At 46.7% G+C, this 17,594-nt stretch overlaps 1 protein-coding gene across 1 annotated transcript in view; it reads left to right on the top strand.

Annotated features, from left to right (window-relative positions):
• LRBA (LPS responsive beige-like anchor protein) overlaps nucleotides 1-17,594 on the top strand; it is a 2,444,222-nt gene that overhangs the window by 1,606,279 nt on the left and 820,349 nt on the right. The gene's annotated exons all lie outside the window — the stretch shown is intronic.

Genomic DNA, 17,594 nt, shown 5'->3' with positions numbered 1-17,594 from the left:
GGTCTCCGGCGGAGTCCCAGCTCCACATCAACCTTCTGGAGCTGCGGGCGATCCGACTTGCACTGAAGGCATTCCTCCCCTCTGTCCGGGGGAGTGTAGTGCAGGTGTTCATGGACAACACCACCGCCATGTGGTACTGCAACAAACAGGACGGGGTGGGGTCGTGGACCCTATGCCAGGAGGTTCTGCGCCTCTGGCAATGGCTGGAACATCAGGGCGTGACGCTGGTGGTTCAACACCTGGCAGGTTCCCTGAACGCCAGGGCGGACAAACTCAGCCGTCGGTGCCTGATGGATCACGAATGGCGCCGGAACTCGGACGTTGCGCAAGGCCTCTTTCAGCAGTGGGGAGAGCCTTGGTTAGATCTATTCGCCACAGAAGAGAACGCGCAATGTCATCAGTTCTGCTCGTTGGAGTTTCCAAGGCGGCACTCGCTCGGAGACGCTTTTCGTCGCGAGTGGAGTTGCGGTCTATTGTACGCCTTTCCGCCTATACCACTTCTGCCCAGAGTGCTGAAGAAGATCAGGCGCGACCGGGCCCAGGTTATCCTTGTAGCTCCGGACTGGGCACGAAGATACTAGTATCCCGAGCTACTCAGCATGTCAGTCGATCCCCCGATTCGTCTGCCTCTTCGGGAGGACCTTCTGTCGCAGCAGCAGGGGACGGTCCTCCACCCGAACCGGTCCAGTCTCCACCTACAAGCTTGGAGATTGAGCGGCGACAGTTGAGGCCATTTGACTTGCCTCCCGAAGTCTGTAATGTCATTCTGGCAGCCAGGCGTCCCTCCACTGCAGGTGGAACAGATTTGTGGCATGGTACACAGCAAAGGCTGTGGATCCACTCTCTGCCCCCTTTTTCTGAGGTTCTCCTCTTCCTTCTTTCTCTTGCCCAGCAGGGCTCTGCTCTGGGCACTATCAAGGGCTACCTTTCTGCCCTTTCCGCCTTCTTAAGGCTACCTAATCAGCCTTCCTTGTTCAAGTCCCCGATTGTAAATAGGTTTCTGAAGGGCATCACACACATGTTGCCTCCTGTTCCTTTCATGATGCCCCAGTGGGACTTGAATCTTGTACTTACCTACCTAATGTGTGCTCCCTTTGAGCCGCTACATAACTGTCCTCTCCGTCTTCTTACCTTGAAGCCTGCCTTCCTGGTTGCCATCACCTCTGCCAGGAGAGTGAGTGAGCTCCAGGCTCTTTCTTCTACACCTCCTCTCTCTCTGTTAATCCGGACAAGGTTGTGTTGCGGACGAGACCTTCGTTCCTGCCCAAGGTTGTCACGGCCTTCCACATCGGGCAGTCCATTACCTTGCCCACCTTCTTTCCGCCTCCGCATCCCTCAAAACAGGAAGAGAGGCTCCACCGTCTGGCCCCAAAACGTCCGCTCTCTTACTATCTGGATCGCACACGCCAGTTACGGGTGGATGGCCAACTCTTTGGTGGTTACGTGGGCGCTAAGAAGGGAAAGGCGGTGCACAAGCGGACCATCTCGCGGTGGATCATCTTGTGTATTCAGGCGTGTTACTCCTTGGCAAAGAAGGAACCCCCTTTGGGTCTACGGGCTCATTCTACTCGGGCCACGGCGACTACCACTGCCCTGGGCCGAGGAGTGCCCTTGCAGGATATTTGCCAGGCAGCTACGTGGGCCTCGCTGCACACGTTTGCAAGACATTATTGCCTGGACAGCCAAGTCCGGAGGGATGGCTTCTTTGGCCGTTCTTGTGAATTATTGGTTCGCAGACCCACCACCGGGGTTGGTATTGCTGGGGTATCTATTCTAAGGTAAGAAATCTATCACTAACGTGTCTCTTTTAGATGCACAAGTTACTACTTGTGTAACAATATATCTGTAAGAGACATTAGTTAGTGATAGATTCCTTACCGACCCACCGATCCTCCCCGTTCTGCAAACCGATATCTAGGGTTAAGGTCATCCCTCTTTCAGGGCCCTAGTTTCATGGCACCAGTGTTGGTTCTATCATGGCTCTGCGTATCTGGCGCGGAAAAGCTGTGTATCAGAACTGACGTCAGCGCGCATGGGCGGCATCTAAGTACTCCGACGACGTCATTCCGGCGCTGCCGACGACGGCCACAGACGACGCCTGCCGGCGCGCAGGGGTATTGCTAGGCAAAATTTTCCGGATCCAGTCTGACGCCTGGGCATATTCTAAGGTAAGGAATCTATTCTAAGGTAAGGAATCTAGCACTAACTAATGTCTCTTACAGATATATCATTACACAAGTAGTAACTTGTGCGTCAGTTAGAATGACGCACCGGCTCCTGGGCCTGATGGCCTCCTGCATCCCGCTAGTGCATCATACCAGATGGCATATGCAGGCTCTGCAGTGGGACCTGAAGTTCCAGTGAGCGCTGCATCAGGGCAACCTGCCTGATGATGTCCAGATCTTGGAGGGCACTGCATGACAATTGCAGGGGTGGCTCACGAATCGCGATTGGGTCAATTGCCGATCCCTCTACCTTCCCCAACAGGAGCACACAGTGTTGACAGATGCGTCCCTCTTAGGATGGAGAGGCCACTTGGGAGAGGTGGAGATCAGAGGCCTCTTGTCTCTGGCGGAGTACCATCTCCATGTCAACCTTTTGAAGCTTCAGGCGATCCAACTTGCACTGAAGGCACTCCTTCCCTCTGTCCCGGGAAGTGTAGTGCAGGTGTTCACGGACAACACCACCGCCATGTGGTATTGTAACAAACAGGGTGGGGTGGGGTCCTGGACTCTGTCAGGAGGCTCTGAGCCTCTGGACATGGCTGAAACATCAATGCATTACCGTGGTGGTTCAACACCTGGCAGGTTATATGAACGCCAGGGCAGACAAACTCAGCTGCCGGTGTATGATGGCTCATGAATGGCGTCTGAACTGGTGCAAGGTCCCTTTCAGCAGTGGGGAGAGCCTTGGTTAGATCTATTCGCCAACGAAGAGAACGCACAATGTCATCAGTTTTGCACATTGGAATTTCCAAGGCGGCAATCGCTAGGGGACGCTTTTTGTCGTAAGTGAAGTTGTGGTCTATTGTACGCCTTTCTGTCTATACCACTTCTGCCCAGAGTGCTGAAGAAGATTCGACGTGACCGGGCCCAAGTCATGCTTGTGGCTCCGGATTGGGCACGAAGATAATCGACCCTACACGACCTGTCTGAGCTCTGAAGGAGTTAAAGGGCAGAGCCGGAAACATACGCGAGAGCAGACACATGACTGCCTTTCGGAAGAGGTTTTTGAGTCCCCGCGGTTTGTATCATTTTATTTATTTTATGAATGGTCCTTGTATTTGGCGCAATCCACGTACATTCATCCCCCTCCCGACTCTCACTTTTAGGTCCGATACTTGATTTCATCATCATTACATTTTTACCCAGAACAAGAGAAAGAAGGTGTGGTGTGGAGGTGGTAATGCTAGTGGGAGGTACATGCTTTTGGTCCTTTGGAGTGATAGTTCACTACTGGAATAGTCGTACTGCGACGGTGGGGCGTGTCATCGCATGCCTGTACTGTAAGTGAAAGGTGGAAAGAAGGATGAAAACGAACATAGGAAATGATGACAAAGGGAACAAGTAAGTACAAATGCATCTCACTCTCGGCGTAGCCCACGAGTTAACTGACGCTCGGTAAAAAAGTGGGAGGGGTAGGGTAGTGCGGCCGAGAGCAGGGACACGCAGCGTTTACCTTGCGGGCGCGATAATTGCTAACACATGGCGCCACTGCTCGCTCCCGCAAGGGAGTTTCCAAACGTGCACGCATTGCCATTGAAAGCAATGCAAAGCGTGCACGTTTTTGGGAGAAAACGCAAATCGATTTTAAGAGGTCTCCTCCTAAGCAGCGCATGTGCGCTGCTTAGGCGAGACCTAAAAACCATACAAATTCACTGAAAAAAACACAGGTTTCAGGGACATTATAGTTAGAAATTAGCATTTAAAATACCTTAGAAATTCACTGAAAAAAACCCACAGGTTTCAGAGACATTCTAGTTAGAAATTAGCATTTAAAAACCTTAAAAATTCACGAAAAAAAAACAAAGGTTACAGGGATGTTATAGTTAGGCTGACATTTCACTCGTACAAAACCAGAGAAAGTGAGACCTTATAGTTAGCTGCGCTAACTATAACTCGCGCCACTGCAGTGCACTGCTTATGACCTCACACATTACATCACTCATGACATGGTCAGTGACATCACTGATGACATCAGTGATGACATCATCCACAGCATCTCTGACGCCCCCACTAACACCGCAATATAATCTTTTATACACCCACTGCCACACAACCATTCACAAACCTATTCACAGAGCCATACCAGTACTTATACACCCACCCACTCACTGATTCATTGATCTATACTCACATCCACTCTCTCACCCATACTACCACTCGTTGACCCACTCACTCACTCACTCACTAATACAGCCATTGACATATCCACTCATACAGCTATACAGGCGCTCACTCAGTGAGTCACCCATAGACCTGGACAAGAAACTTTACATCACATTTTGCAGCGCTGCCATACCGGCGTAAATCGCTTTTAAATATCCCGTTTTTGTATTTATTTTGTTTAACTTGTATTTGCCCTGTTTTTAGTCTGCCTTCCCCTTCTGGCCACCTACCTGCACTTTAATTGTTGAGAACACCGCTGGTTGAGCGGGTCCGGTCCCCAGGGTCTGCTTCAGCGCTCGCCATCTTGGGAGCGAAGGGGACACTTTCGTACGCCATTATCGAGCGTTCTAGCGTTCAGGCGCTCTGGCAATTTGGGAAACGCCTACTTAAGGCGCTCTACACAACGCGCAGCGGTGACGCGCAGTGGACGCGCCATCGCTGCGCCTGAGTCGTGCCAGAGTCCTGCCCGTCCGCGCCAGTACGAGCCTAGGGGTTATAATGACTTCACCATCTCGCTCGGCAGTACGAGCTACACCCTCTGCAATACTATCATATTCCGGTGAGGCTTTGAAATCTTTTTGCCCTCCGACTTCTTCAGATTGCAATACCTGTTCTCTACCGACCCACAAATTTCAATGCGCCGGCTGTAAGTTCTACACTGGTAAAATGTCTTCTTGTAAGGCAATGAACCAGGTTCGAACGCGAGGCAGGCGGAGGACAAAAAATACTCCTTCTACACAGTCTACTCTCCAATTTTGGAGCATTAATTGTAGGTCTCTCCCAAAACATAAACTAGATATCTTTGATTTTCTTGTTACTGAGCAGCCAGACGCCTTGTTTCTTACTGAAACTTGGCTCCACGAAAGTTCTGGCCCTGATATTGCCGTCGCAGTCCCCAACAACTATGTTGAGGCAGGACAGAGCCTCCGGAAAGGGAGGGGGCATTGCTATTATTTTTAAGTCCTGTTATGTCTGCAAACTTGAGGCCTTTTCCCTGTCTGGATGCGAAGCGGCGCTTTTTAAACTTGCAATTAACCCGCAATTCATAATGACTGGCCTCTTGATCTATCGCCCCCCTGGCAATTCCCACACATGGACATCCTCGCTTGCCGACACTATAGCGCCGTTGCTTCTTAGGGCAGCAAATTTCACAATTCTTGGAGATCTAAATTTACATCTTGAAGATCCCTTATGCTCTATCAGTAAGTGTTTTCTAACCGATTTAGAGGTTCTTAACCTTACGTTGTGCAATTCGGGCTCTACTCACTGTGCTGGACATCTGTTGGATCCTATTCTTTCTAACCTTCCTTTTGATTGCTCTGAGTGCTCGCCCGCTCGAGAGGTCAGACCACCTTGCAGTCCACTTTGCTCTACCTAACATCAAGCAAATTGCTGAGAGTAGCCACGGCAAGGGTGAATTAATTCATCGGTGGGGTAAACTTGATGTTACGAAGTTTAACCAATATCTTTTTAACACCCGCCCTGAGAACAGCGACGTCCCACTTAGGGATTTGAATGCTGCTGTATCATATTGGCTTACTAACGCGGTAAATACCGTCCTTCCCCCTACCCCGAAACTTTCTAGATCTCATTGCTGCCCGGCACCTTGGTTCAAGGCCGATTTAAAGTCCTTACGAACTAATTGCAAGGCTCTTGAAAGAAAATGGAGGCACTCCTACTCGGCTTCCCGGAAAACTGCCTATAAATAAGCCTTGAAGGAATACCATTCCCAATGTAAAGCCATGAGAGCTGCGTACACTGTAAACACAGTGACACAAGCACAGAACTGCCCTCGCACCCTCTTTGCGGTTGTTAAAAAATTGACAGGAGCAGACACCATCCCGACTCCCCCGGCCCTGGAGGAAGCTCAGTGCAATGCTATTGCGGAATTCTTTATTGCCAAGGTTAAGCACATATTTGAATCTATGAGTGCTCCCTTGACAGTAAACGAACATCTACCGGGACCAACTGTCATGAAAGTACTCCTGCATCCAAAGGCAGTGGTAACTCATTGGCAACTGTTCGATGACACCTCATTTGCCTCCTGCCTGAACTGCGCAAGATCTGGCTCACCGCGTGATCCGGTACCTGCAAAGATCTTAAAGCTGCTGGATCTCGAATCCCGGCGAGTTCTCATGAGACTCTTGAATGCCTCCTTAAAAGAGTCCCACGTGCTACCGGATTGGAAGCACGCAATGGTGGTCCCTCTCCTAAAAAAGGCCGGAGCTGATATGTCTAACCTCGCCAATTCCAGACCGATATCCCTGTTGCCCGTTCTATCTAAAGTGTTAGAGAGGCACGTGAACATTCAGCTTACCCATCTTGTGGAAAATCAGGACTTTTTACATCCTTCTCAGTCCGGCTTTCGTGCGCATTATTCCACCGAGACTGCGCTACTCGGGGTAACGGAGAGGTTACGGCACTGTATCGATCGCGGGGAAACTTTTGCCCTCATCCTTTTGGATCTGAGTGCGGCGTTCGATACCGTGTCTCATTCCACCTTATTGAACTCTCTCCGGTCCCTGGGAGTAGATGGTCCCGCGTTGGCCTGGATTGCTTCCTTTTTAAGTGAACGCACTTTCCAGGTCTTCTCCACGAAAGCCGTATCTGATATTTGTCCTTCGGCGTATGGCGTCCCTCAGGGGTCCATTCTTAGCCCTTTATTATTTAATATTTACATCAAACCTCTAGCTTCCATCGTAGAGGATGCTGGGCTAACTATTTTTTCATACGCCGACGACACACAAATTGTTTTCTGCCTCTCCAGCACTGAAGGCAACTGCGTGTCTAGTCTGAAAACTGGATTGTCACGAGTGGCTGAGTGGATGCAGAGGCATTTCCTCAAGCTAAACGGTGACAAGACCGAGATTGTCATCTTGGGGAAACATAAAGATCTCTGGGGCCCGCAACACTGGCCTGATGCCATGGGTCCCCTCCCCCAACCGGTCTCCGTGGTTCGCAATCTTGGATTCCTCATAGATGACAAGCTCTATATGAGGCAACAGGCTACCAAGGTGGCTGCCATCTTTTTTTCCACCTTGAGATGGCTCCAGAAAATTCTCTGGATGTTGCCATATGCCACTAGGAGAACCGTCGTCCAGGCGTTAGTAACATCTCGTCTGGACTATGGTAACGTCCTCTACCTTGGTGCCGATGATGCGACCATAAATAAAATGCAGATAGTACAGAACTCATCGGCCCGACTTTTATGTAACATCCCGAGGAGATCTCCGGCCACTCTGGCTCTTCGCGATCTACATTGGCTCAAGATCCCGAGCCGCATTAAATTTAAAGCCCTATGCTACCTTTTTAAAATTAAGCAGGGCTCAGCCCCTCTGTATCTTCAGAGCCTTGTTCAACCGTACAGGCCTAGCCACACATTAAGATCCTCGGCTAACTGTGACTTCGTCATTCCAAGATTTAAACTTGTGAAGATGGGGGGAAGATCTTTCTCCCATCTAGGCCCCAAATATTGGAATGGGCTTCCCACTGCTCTGAAATCTAAGACTAATATGTTCTGCTTCCGTAAAAAATAAAAAACTTTACTCTTCCAATAGATTTCCAGCCGTTTTAGCTGTTAATAATGCTGTTGTAATGTCCTATTTTCTTCTTTAGTCTATCCCTTGCGCCGGGAAACCCATTGCGGGTAGCTGTTGCGCATTATAAGTTTTAAATAAATAAATAAATAGATCTACTCACATGCCTAGACACTCACCCATACAGTCAGTCATACAGCCACTTACTCACCCAAACAGTTACACACCCAACCACTTACTTATACAAATAGTAACACATACTCACTCAGCTATGCAGTCACCGACAGAAGCATGCACTCATCTATATAGCCACTCTCATATTCACTCACTCACACAGTCACTCATCTACCCCGTCACTCATGTATACTGTCTTTCACATACTCAGTTACTCACACATACTGACACATTCACTCAGTCACATACACAACCATACAGACACTCACTCACCCATACATCTTCTCACACACACAACAGTACCCCATACAGCCACCGACCCAAGTTATTGTTAGGTCCGCTAACTAGAAGAGCTGAATTTTTCTGGTTTTGTAATAGTGAAATGTCAGCCTAACTATTACGTCCCTGTAACCTTTGTTTTTTTCATGGAAAAAAAATATGTATATATATTCTCATATACACACACACATACATCCATACACTCTCACAAAGAACAAAAGGGAGATATGGTCATAAGCGCTTGTGTAGGTAGGTAGTGCTCGAGAGGGTGAGTTTTGAGTCTGGTATTAGCCAAAATCTTTTGATGTTGCTAAAATGATATCTGTGATCTGTTTATGTGGAGTTTCAGCCAGCCCTTTTCCAGGGCCAGTTCTAGGATTTGCGAGGCCCTGGGCTAAAAGGGAATGTGGGAGGCCCCTCTAATGTAGATAAGTGGCCCCTTGCAAGGAGACCGTTCACAGACCCTGTGGGATGCCTTTTGTCCAGCATTTTGTCGCCCCCCACAGTTTTAACTTTGAGCCCACAAGCATTTCTCACACCTTCAGTCCGATAGGTGTGAGAATTGCTTGTGGGCTAAAAGTTAAAACTATGGGGGCGCCAAAATGATGGACAATGGGCCCCCCACAGTTTCTGTGAATGGGTCTCCTTTCATTTGAAGGGAGCGTCTCCCTCCCTTATGTATCCAGATACCATCCCTGAGAGGCCAAGGGAGGGGGGCCCCTCCATTTCAAAGAAAGGTGACACCTTTATTTGAAATGGATCGCCAGGGAACCGACAGGACACATCACCAGTGCGTGGCCCCATGCTGGTGCGAGGCCCTGGGCAGCTGCCCATGCCTAGCGCTGGCCCTGCCCTTTTCCTCCACTAGTCCGTCGTCAGTCTCATGTTATTTCTTCCCATCACTGCATAGAGCATGGGCCACTTCAGACATTTACTCACTGTGAAGGACTGCAGTCTTCTTTCACCAGAGGCACAGCTGCACACAAAGTAGTTCCCTTCAATGTAAGCGACTGCAATGGCAAATCGTACCTTTTAAGACCACAAAATATGTTTGCTGTTAGCCAGTATTTTTTTATTGCCATGGGCCTTGCAGCTCCCCCTAAAAAATAATGGTTTTCTAAAACCATGACGAAACAAGCATTGACAAAGCCAAAAGACTGCCAAAAGAAAGTACGTAATGTGAAGTAGAACACATTTTAATATTAGGCACTGCTTATAAATATTTTGCCGAATCTGACTCGTGCCGCATGTTTTGCCTAGCGTGTGGGTGCTTTGTTAATTGAACGCCATCAAGGAACGTGTTATTGTTGGAAAGCGTTTAGCTGGCGACTCTAAAGATGCTTCATGATTAAGTGCTTCGTTTGCCATGTCTTACAAGCTGCCGTGATGCGCCTGATAACGGCGAAGCAGTTGAACGGATGCAGTTTCCATAGCGACCGGTTCATTGGAGGGCTAGACCTCTGTCTCGTGTGCTGTCAGTGTTCTTGGAGTTTGAGCGAGCACAAAGTCCCAGAGAAGATGCGCTTCCACCTAATCCAGTTTTAATTGAACTCCAGAGACTTTGAAGTGAAGCTGCCGACCGGGCAGATACTGGTCCGCATTAGGGGAGGCCCTCCTCAAGTGGACCTCAGCTGCTGCTTCGGCTTGGATCTCCTCCTAATGAACGCTTTAAGGGCCTGTAACTGCTGCCCTTAGTCACGTATTGAGTCTGCGTGAGTATGTAGGAGTGGACGTGCACACATATGTATGTATAATTCTCTCTAGGGCCTTATTCCTTATGTAAAGGGATCTGTGTATTCGCGCTTCTTCACAGTTCTGTTTTGAAAGTAAGATGCCGAGAGTGGACGTACAAAGAAACAAAGTGGTTTAAATCTAAAGATGGGATTAGCTTGAATCGTGAAGGCGGCCTCAGCGTTTGTGTCTGTCACAAGGAATGACAGGCGCTGTAACAAGTTACTCTGACAACCGCGGACTCCGCAGGGAGATTATGGCCAGTTCATTTGCAGGTTTGTGTTTGGCTATGGCTGACAAAATGATACTTAACCTCTCTCCCGGAAACCTTTTTATGCCCGGATTAGCGAATATCGGTTGCGCAACAGATTGAAGCAGTTTATGGTTTTGCTGTACTGCTCTTTTAAAATCACATTTTCCTCCTTGCGCTAGAATCTTCTGTCCATGCCACAGAGTATCAAGTAGCTAATCCCTACAGTGAAAGAGGAGTATTCAGTCCCTAGACGGCGCCTTGGTGCATGCTTTTCGCCATGTTTCCTCGCGAGTTGTGCGGCCCGTGTACATTACTTTCGAAAAAACGAATGCGAACGCTTGAATTTCCAACTCATGAGGTTGTCTATGCTTGTGCTAAATGTTTGTCAGCCAGACAGGTGTATAAATACAGTGTACAGCGCATCATGTCCATACTGCTTCAGGTTTTCAGCATGGTGTTCGTTGTGTGTGCTCGTTCCAAAGGAAGACTTTGGACTCTTTCTGGCAGTGGTATCACCTGGTGTTTGTAGTGCTTCACATCATGGAGCCAGTACCAGAAAAGTGACAATACCGAAGAAAAACAGTGCTAGGTCTGTACTCGTTTTTAGATCTGCCATGGCAGCGCACTCGTCTTTCACACATTATTTACAGTATCTTAAAGTATACAGAGTGGGCAAACACCGTCCAGAGGAGTATCTGTCTTCCACCTCATGCTGTTTGTTGCTTCATTTCGCCTATAGAGCACATTGTGGCGCGTGAGGGACTATTTTTCCATCTGGAAAATACACTGAATAATCGCATATTGAATTATATATCTCAGACTCACTGTATTCAGAAATTATTTTTTTTGTTTTTCACTTCAGGAGGATTTTTTTTTGGTATGCAAGCAGGCCTTTCGGCAAAACCAATGCTTGTTTGGTCCCATTTCACTGACACCAGGGAGGCTGCTTTCAAACATATTTTGTGGTTTGATATATTTTTTTATTTGTGTTGTCTTATTTCTGTATTTTCTTTTCATCTCCGCACATTCTAAACTAAATGCTGCTGTCCAGGTGCCACGTCTTATGCCTTATCTGTCTGCCATCACAACATGTGGGACACATACCACAGTCTCATTGGCTAACTCTGGATTTATGTTCAGATGTTTGGCATCACTTAGATGTTTTCGTGCTAGTGACCAATAGTTGCTTCTTCCAGGGGCGGTGGGTGACATTTGAAAGTGGTGGGGCGCAAAGTGATTTGCATACAGCACCGTAGCGAACGAGCGAAGCGAGCGAGCCTGAACCCCAAAAGAGGGGTTTGGGGGGGGTTACCCCCCCAAGAAAATGTTGGAAAAAAGGAGAAAAATCGAGCAAATTTGAGAAAGCAGGAAGGTTAATAAAGCAATTGTTAAAGTGCAGTTATTACATTAATAGATGGCATTACATAGGTAGCTGCTTATTCAGTATAACCACAGAGCTTCATACATTCCGTCCTATTATGCTCAGGTGGTGAATTCAGACTATAAGACTTTAAATAAATACCAGCTTGAAATACCATGTTTTAACAGTGTGGCTCACGCTCGCACCATGCACAGCTTGAGGCAATTAAATAAAGGCATGTCACAATGATTTAGATTATCAGCTTTCACAAAGTGCTAAAACAAATGCCGTCCTGAACAGTGCCGTCCTGCCGTCCTTAGCAGTGCCCACCACATATAGTGCCAAGTAACCACCTAATGTCCCAGGTCCAAAAGAAAAGGTCTCACTATCTACTACCGCCATGTTCGAGTTGTATTGAAATATGTAGGCGGCATCAAAAAGACTCAATATAGGTAGCATGCGCTATTAAAAAAATAAAACACTTTCACAAAATACCTAAGAAGGTGTACAATTCACAGGGACTGGGCAGACACAATCACTATGCGTGGCAATTTGGGTATATTTTAGTCTTGCAACTAGCCCGAGGGAGGGGCAGACAGCTAAACAAGTCTGGTTGCCTAAAACAAATGTAAATGTGCTCAACTGGTCAAATTGCGATTACGCCGGTTTTAGCTGTAATTGATGGCATCACTTCAAACTTTCTGACAATGCAACCTATTGTATACTGTCCGTGATGGAACTTTCAAATATTTACGTACATATTCACATTTTCTGGCACAGACTTGGACCTCCTAGCACTAAACATACATGAATCATGGGGAATTAAAAAACAGGATGAGATTTCCTTAAATAGGCATATGTTAACATATTTTGTAGTATAACACTAATATGTACTTATGAATGTAATGTTTAATTATACATGGCTGCTTAATTTGCTAAATTGTGACAGGCATCCATGTATGCATGTTCAAGAGTTAAATAAACAGAGAAATATACAATTTTACGGCTCCATTTATTCTCAAAGCACAAAATAAACATTGAAATATATATCAGTTATATAGGCAAAAAATAAATATGGATAAATACAGACGGAAATGTTAGGCGCAGTACTCTCTTATACACAAGCAGATTCTCTACAGTAGCCACGGTGCGAGTATCCCTCAGATGCAGAGCAGGAACAGGACAGATACCCATAGTTAATGAGTTCCTCACAAATAACTACAGTTATTCACAGTGCAAGTGTTCTTTCCACCCAGAGCAGGTACAGTAGAGGCATCCGTACTTCGGGCTTCCCTCAAACGTACAGCAGGCATACTACAGGCAGCCACGGTGTAAGCATCCCTAGCACACTGACTGGCTACGCAAACATGTTTCTCAACACAGATACAGGACACAGATTCTTGTCCTTAGGTGAATCAGCCACAAAAATGACCTGCTTCAAGATATCATATTATGTACACCACTGTATACACTTTCTATACCACTGCCACTTTCCTCATAGCAAGAGTAGGTCATAGACACTCATCCACAGTGCAAGCTCCCTGTAGCACACACAGAAGGCGAGAAGCTGGCACTTCGAGCTTCTCACAAACACACACACACACACACACAGCAGGAACAGCTAAGGGACCAGTAGCGAAAGCTGCCCTAACACAAAAAGCAGGTGCATTCGTAAGCTTTCCTCAAACACACGTACACACGTACACACGTACACACACACGTACACACACACACGTACACACACACGTACACACACACGTACACACACACGTACACACACACACACACACGTACACACACACACACACGCACACACACACACACACACACACACACACACACACACACACACACACACACACACACACACACACACACACACACACTTTGTTTCCACAATACAGATCTGACTGCAAGCTTCCACACACAGAACCGGGCCCGGATGGCATGATTCCAGTTATCAGACTGTTTATAATACTGGAAATAACAGTAAAAGGTGCCATAACTCTCACAGCAGATACAATTCAGGCGTCTGCTGAGAAAGCGTCTCTCACACACAGGTGCAGGTATTCATAGAACCAGATTCCCTCACAAGCAGGTGCAGTACAAAGAAGAGCCACAGTCCAAACTTCCCTAACATAAAGAGCAGGTACAATACAAGAATCTGCAGGGTAGGTTTCTCAAACACACAGAGGACTTCTCTGTTGGGTGTGAGGGCCTTTGTCCATGCATTGAATTGCTCGTTCGCCACCCTTGCCATTCTCACTTGCACAGATGCTGCAGGAATGGAAGCCAGGGATAGCCAGTGCTACCTGTGGCGCTTGCCCTTTGGAAACCATCGCACTGCCCTTGCTACCCCTGGCCTCCGGAGTCATGAAGGTAGCGGGAGGAACAGGATGGATGTAAACATGGCTCCAGTGCCCGGTTCACTTCCAGTCGTTTCCACTTCTTCCCTTTTTTCCTGCCGCTGAGGCAGTTCAAAGTATTGCCAGCCACGGGATCAACTCTTTGCTGGCACCGCGGTCAATGTGTGCGCCACGTCACTTCCGGCTCCCCTGGCATTTTGGTGAATCAATATCCACAGCAAAATCTCATGAAACCCGGACCACATGTGGTGGGGCTCGGGAACCCAGAGGCTAGACCGACTTCAGCTAGGACAAACAAATCCTGCCAGACTTGTGCAGACAGAGGAATGCAATGGTACACGCGTATAGAACATAAAATACAATTGTAATCACAGGAACACAATTGAAGCCAATAACTGACTCACGGAAGAGAAAAAGTGAGCTTTGCATGAAAAAGAGCATAAGATGCAAAAACAGATCAAAACGGATAGATAGAAGATTTTTCAAAATGCACCAGCAGGACCCAGGCTGAGAGGCGAGGCTTCACCACCCATGGAAAAGAAACAAACTGAAACAACACATTTACTTCTGCATTCTGGACACCCACATTCACAAAACTCCCTCTTCCACATGTGATGACTGATTAACATGCAGTGACGTTTAGCATGCAGCGATGTGTTGGCATCTAGCTGTGTGTGAGCATGCAGTGAAATGCTTCCATCCCTCTAACCGTGCTGTAAGGACGAATGTACTATAAAATCTCTTATTAAGCGATTTTAAATCGAGTTAGGCGGTCTTCATTGTCTACAGGACAGAAATCTAAGGCATATAAAGTTAGGTAGGAATCTCAGAATCTATGGGACATTATTTACAATCACTCTACTCTCCTGCCAAGTCTTATCGTCTTATCGACTACCTGGAAAATTTGTGTTTGTTTAGGTCGGAAAAGGAGAAGGTCTAACCACAAGCCTCCAGGATCGACCTCGATGTCCACTCCATCATCCTTCAATGGCTAAACAGACAGGCATAAAAAATAGATATAAGAGGTGGTCGTCAAAGAGCTGCCCACACTAACCGTCACTCTGTGCATGCAATGATAGAACTACCTCCTCTGAATTACCTAACGAGCGTTCATCGCACAATGTCAAAACAGGACAAGGATGCTTGGCCTTATGTCAAGCATCACAGAGGCCGAGGGCACTCACTCACCGTCTTTCTTCGGCATCTTGGAAACCGGAACTGGGAGGCTCTCGCCGGGATCTGCTTGCTTCCCCTCCTGCCCGGGGTGGCGCCACTCTGCCCCCGCCCACCCACGCGCGGCATCCAATAATGGATGTTGCCCGGTGGAACAGCCAATCCTCGCGCTGCATGCAGCACCAGGATTGGCTAGGGGGGCACACTGTGTACTCGCCCTGGGCAGCCTCTCAAACCCGGCCTGGCTGAAGCCGCACCCCCAGCCCCTTCTCTATGCCTAAGGGCATCGGCACATGCGTGGGCAAGACTCCCCCCGGTAGTATCATGCTCACAGTGCTGGCCTGCTGCAGACTGTCAATCAAGCAGCTGCAGCAGACTAGCAGCCCTAGATGCATAGGCAATCATTTTTTCACCTCCTCCCTCCGATTTCTGGGATAAAACTCCTACCAACCCTTTAGAGCTGGCATCAGTAGTGATGACACTAGTGAGATTTGGATCAAAACCAAACAAAGCAGTAGGTTTCGCAATGGCAGTTTTGAAATCCTCAAATTCTCTCGCACACTCTTTGCACTGGTTAGATTTGCTCTTTTTCTTGAGTAATTGCCTTATTTGAAAAATTCAAAATGAAAAATGTGTAATGTATTTGGCATAACATTCTGTGACCCCTAGAAAGGACCTCACATCATTTAGAAAATTTCACAGTTAAACCCCTTGTGTCCAAAATTCTTAGCACACTTTCCCACAAATGGTCATGCTTTCTCTTTCCGGTAAATCAGGATGTCATCCTGACAACACTGGATGTTGGGCAGTTTACCAAATAATGAATGCATTAATCTTTGGAATATGGCCGCCACCAACGCTAATCCAAAAGGTATTCTCTCATATTGGTAGCAACACACAGGAGTGGTAAAAGCTGTTCTCTTATATTGGTAGCAACACACAGGAGTGGTAAAAGCAGTGTAAGTCTTATAATGCTCCCGCAAAACAATTTGATGAAACACTGCAGAAAGGTCTATTATGGAGAAAAAAAATTGCCCCTTTAACTGAAACCAGCATCTCTAATATACAAGGTAAAGGGAATGGATTTATTAGGATATTATTGTTTAGGTAACGCAGATCAAAACAATAAAACCAGGAATAGACCACAAACGCAGATTACATAGCATTAAATCAAGTACACTATACGTTGGAGCATCATGAAGAACTTCTGGTTTGAGAATAGTAAATAAAAACAAAGATACTATTAAAATACTTAGCTTGCTGCAAAAAAAAAAAATACCTTCCAGAAGTATGCTGTCAATTGCATGGAAAACTGCACGTTTTTACAGCGAGAGGAATGGAAACGCTGACAAACTTAGTCACGCGCCCTCTGATGCTGCGGTGAACTCAGGAAACGCTATCAGCAGTATTACCTGAAATCAAATATAAAGGAACATAATGTGCGAACGTTGCGTGCAAAAAATAGACTAGCAACCAATAAAACATGGCAGCGTAAGAACGTAGGCACTTAAAACTTGAGCAACACTGATGCCTATAACGCAACAAGAGACAGAGCTCATGAGCAGGAAGGGCGTGTGGAGCTACCGACGTTCAAATAGTTCCACCAGTTGACCAAAAAGTACGGGGGAGAGGATGCGGCCTAACGGCTAGGGCGGTCAACCTCAAATCTGGGGAACCAGGTTCAAGTCTTGGCAAGGACGCTCAACATCATGTGATTCTGGGCAAATCACTTATTCTCCCTGTACCTAACAAATATGAATGTGTCCTTGTGTAACGCAACTGGTGCTCATGTAAAGTTCTCTGATACCGGATACCTTCTGGTCAAGTTTGGCTAATTAAAACTCTGCAAACAAAATAAAGATCGTAAGTCCTCTAACAGTCCTTTTTGTAGATGCTCTGTATTTAGATTATTATAAGCAATATTGTATATCACATTTGACTTAATCTGGTTCTTGATTGGTTGTTGCTCTACTTGCTTCTGATAGATGTGCGCTTTGTTCACCTTCTGATCTCTACCTTTTCCCCTTTTTGTATCTGGCATCTCCTTTTTAGTGTACTATGTATTCAGTTCTGAGACGCACTTGGATAAGTTACGTGAAACTAGGCAGCTTTTGTTGAGTATCTCATTGCTGTTTATTTTTCTTTTTATTTTTGTTAAATAACGTTTCTATGAGTATATTATTTCGACCAACAATTTGCTTACTGAAATATTTAAACTTAATATTTAGTGTGATATATAAGCCGCCTGTGTCAATGCTTCTCTTGTTATTGCATAGCAATGGAATTAAGATAATCAATGTTTTAATATTTCAATAATATTGTTTCTGTCTCTCT

Source organism: Lissotriton vulgaris, chromosome 3_1, assembly GCF_964263255.1.
Source record: "Lissotriton vulgaris chromosome 3_1, aLisVul1.2, whole genome shotgun sequence".
NCBI classification, from domain to species: Eukaryota; Metazoa; Chordata; class Amphibia; order Caudata; family Salamandridae; genus Lissotriton; species Lissotriton vulgaris.
The sequence above is the reverse complement of the archived record's forward strand: the minus strand, read 5'-3'. Positions and strand labels throughout refer to the sequence as shown.